The sequence below is a fragment of the Triticum dicoccoides genome, chromosome 3B, assembly GCF_002162155.2.
Source record: "Triticum dicoccoides isolate Atlit2015 ecotype Zavitan chromosome 3B, WEW_v2.0, whole genome shotgun sequence".
In the NCBI taxonomy this organism is placed as follows: Eukaryota; Viridiplantae; Streptophyta; class Magnoliopsida; order Poales; family Poaceae; genus Triticum; species Triticum dicoccoides.
In genome coordinates this window covers 805191954-805196028 of record NC_041385.1, presented here as the reverse complement: position 1 = coordinate 805196028, position 4075 = coordinate 805191954, and positions in this window count along the sequence as shown.

The window sequence follows — 4075 nt, the reverse complement described above, 5'->3', positions numbered from 1 at the left end:
CAGGCTTAGAACCACGACAGTTGGCGCCCACCTTGGGGCAGGTGTTTTAGCGATTTTTGTGGAGAAGTTGCGATTCTTCCGAATACTTTCATCATGGTGTCTACTGGAGTTTTGGTCGGGGGTTAAGAGATCCGTCTCGGCACTCTCACCTTCATCGCCGACGACTCCGCGTGGCTCCAGGAGGCTCCACTCGACGTTGATGCGCTCCCCGTCCGCGGTGCGACGCATTTTCGCGCATGTGTCCGCGGCGTTCTGCTGCGGCAGCCGTCGACCCAGTATCGGTCGGCTCCTCCATTGTCCACCCTCCCGGTCTCCCGCCAGCGCAAGCGCTCAGGCCGGTCGAGGCTTCAGCGGTGGGTGAGGCACGCGGTGGCTCGCCAATCGGCCACCACCCAAGTTGCGGCAATCGAGCCCGACGAATCTCTCTACGGCTTGTTCGATCTGTCGACTGGCTCCGTAGAGACTGCATCCGAGTGCGGTAGCAGTGATCCAGCGGCGGAAATCTTGATGGTTGACGGGCCCCACAGTCCCCCTGGCTTCGCCCGTGATGGTGGAGCAGGTGACGGCGGCGACCCTACACGAGGCTACGAAGAGTACCAGCCCGAGCCACTCGACTCTCTGCAAAGAGAGGAACTTCGCCGCAGGAACGAGGATCCCCTGCGTATTCCCATCGCAGGAGAAACCCCCGAGGCTCGTGCCTTGGAGGAGGCGCGTCTGGCCAATTTGGCCGAGCGCACTCGACTGGAGAACCTTCAGCGAGCACTCGACGAGCGCGCGCGGCAACGAGTTCCCGACAACAGTCGACGTCAACTCTTCCCGCCGACTCAGGTATATCGAACCCCAATTCAGAATTTAGCAGCTGCGACCCGTATAGCAGAGTCCATCCAGCCTTCGCAGTCGGAAGCTGGCAGAGGTTTGCTGCAGATCAGGGATCTGCTCCGGGCAGCAGGAGATCAGAATTCAGCCGTGTCTCAGTCGCGCAACAGAATTCACAGTCGATCCGTCACTGTGAATACGGTTCAGTCGGCTCACAGCCCCAGATCGCCTCCGCGGCGTGAAGGGCGCGAGAATCGGTGAGATCAATATGGCGACAGACTCGACCGAGATGATAGGCGTCGAGTGCCCAATTCCCCTCCGAGGGGTGGGTCTTACGCTCCTCGGCAGCCAGATGATAGGCGTCAGTACAGTACAGGGCGTAGGGTTCCAGTCGACCCCAGAGAACCAGGCTTCGACGCGCGATCGATTATCGTGCAAGGGTTGGTCGACCGGAACAGAGCCCATCGAGGTGGACTCGACAGAGATGTACCCACAAGCAGTCGAGTGCATGTATCTGGTCCTGAATGCTTCAGCAGAGCTATCAGAGCCGCAGTTATCCCTCCCAATTTCAGGTTGGCAACAGGAGTCAGCAAGTTCACTGGTGAGTCTAAGCCTGAAACTTGGCTTCAAGATTACCGAGTGGCAGTTCAGATTGGTGGTGGGAACGACGAGGTGGCCATGAAGCACTTGCCCCTCATGCTGGAAGGTTCTGCCAGGGCATGGTTGACTCAATTACCTCCTAGCAGCATTTACACTTGGGAAGATCTGTCCCGAGTGTTCATCAGAACGTTTGAAGGAACTTGCAAGCGACCAGCTGGATTGACAGAGTTGCAAGTCTGCGTGCAGAAGGCTAATGAGACTCTCAGAGAGTATATTCAGAGGTGGATCACTTTGCACCACACTGTGGAGAATGTGTCCGATCATCAGGCAGTCTGCGCCTTCAAAGATGGAGTCAAGAACAGAGAACTGAGTTTGAAGTTTGGTCGAACCGGTGACATGACCTTGAGTCGGATGATGGAGATTGCTACCAAGTACGCCAACGGCGAAGAAGAAGACCAACTCCGAAGCGGCAAGCACAAGCCGAGTCAGTCGGAAAAAGGAAACACCAGTCGGAAACAAAAGCGGAAGGCTGAACCAGCAGCTCCTGGAGAGGCTCTGGCCGTGACTCAAGGAAAGTTTAAGGGGAAACCAAAAGGATCCTGGAACCCCAAGAAGGTAAAGGATAAAGAAGGGAACGACGTGATGGATATGCCATGTCACATTCACACGAAGAAAGACGAAGAGGGGAATATCATTTACCCGAAGCACACCACTCGCCAATGTCGACTCCTGATCCAGCAGTTTCAGGGAAAACAGTCTAAGGACAAGGAGAAGGAGTCGGACAAGGCCGAAGACAAGGAGGACAGTGAGGAAGGATATCCGCATATCAACTCCACTCTGATGATCTTTGCAGATGTGGAAAGCAGGAGTCGACTGAAAGTCATTAACCGAGAGGTGAACATGGTTGCCCCAGCGAAAGCAAATTATCTGAAATGGTCTCAAACACCCATCACATTCGACCAATCTGATCACCCGACTTATATTGCCACCCCTGGGAGGCAAGCTTTGGTGGTCGATCCAGTTGTCGAAGGCACTCGACTGACAAAGGTGCTGATGGATGGTGGAAGCGGGCTGAATTTGTTGTATGCAGACACACTGAAAGGAATGGGCATTCCGATGTCCCGACTGAGCACTAGTAACATGAGCTTTCATGGAGTTATACCAGGGAAGAAAGCCGAGTCACTCGGCCAAATAGCTTTGGACGTGGTGTTTGGTGATTCGAAGCATTTTCGCAAAGAAAAGTTGACGTTTGAGGTCGTGGATTTTCAGAGTGCATATCATGCCATTTTGGGGAGACCAGCTTACGCACGGTTCATGGCTCGACCATGCTACGTGTACCTCAAATTGAAGATGCCCGGCCCCAAAGGAGTGATCACTGTCACCGGTGATCGGAAAAAGGCAGAAGAGTGCTTTCAGAAGGGCTCCAAGATTGCCGATTCCCAGGTGACAGCGGTCGAGTTCGAAGAATACAAGCAAAACGCAGATCCGAGTGACTTGCTGCGATCAAAGAAACCCGCCACAGAGTCTGCATTCCAGTCGTCCGGTGAGACGAAGCCTGTTCACATTCACCCGACCGACCCAGAAGCAGCTCCGACCCGCATCTCCACATCACTCGACCCAAAATAGGAAGAAGCGCTCATCCAGTTCCTCCGTGAGAACTGGGACATTTTTGCATGGAAGCCCGCTGACATGCCAGGTGTTCCCAGGGGACTGGCTGAGCATCGCCTAAGAGTCGACTCATCTGCAAAACCAGTCAAAGAGCATCTTCGGCGGTCCGCCGTCTAGAAGAGAAAAGCCATTGGTGAAGAAGTGGCTCGACTGTTGGCGGCAGGATTTATCCGAGAGATATACCACTCCGAGTGGCTCGCTAATGTCGTCATGGTTCCTAAGAAGGACAAGTCGCTCCGAATGTGCATTGATTTCAAGAACATCAACCGGGCCTGCCCGAAAGATCATTTTCCTCTCCCTCGCATAGATCAAATTGTTGACTCGACCGCGGGATGCGAGAGGCTATCTTTTTTAGATGCCTACTCCGGGTACCACCAGATCCGTCTGTACGGACCCGACGAGGTAAAAACAGCTTTCATCACTCCATTCGGGTGCTTCTGCTATATCACCATGCCATTCGGCCTCAAGAATGCCGGAGCCACATTTATGCGAATGATTCAGAAGTGTCTACTCACTCAAATCAGTCGGAATGTGGAAGCATATATGGATGATATCGTTGTCAAGTCACGAAAAGGTTCCGACCTGCTCGCTGATCTCGCCGAAACATTTGCCAACCTCAGAAGATATGATATCAAGCTCAATCCATCAAAGTGCACATTTGGAGTTCCTGGTGGCAAGTTACTCAGTTTTCTCGTTTCCGAACGGGGAATCGACGCTAACCCAGAGAAGATTGGCACTATTCTCCGAATGAAACGCCCTGTGCGAGTGCACGATGTCCAGAAGCTTACTGGATGCTTGGCCGCATTAAGTCGATTCATCTCACGACTCGGTGAAAAGGCATTGCCTCTTTACCGACTGATGAAGAAGACAGACAAGTTCGAGTGGACTCCAGAAGCTGATGCAGCGTTTGCCGAGCTAAAAACTCTGCTCTCCACCCAGCCGGTGCTTGCTGCTCCAATCAGCAAAGAGCCTCTGTTGCTCTATATCGCAG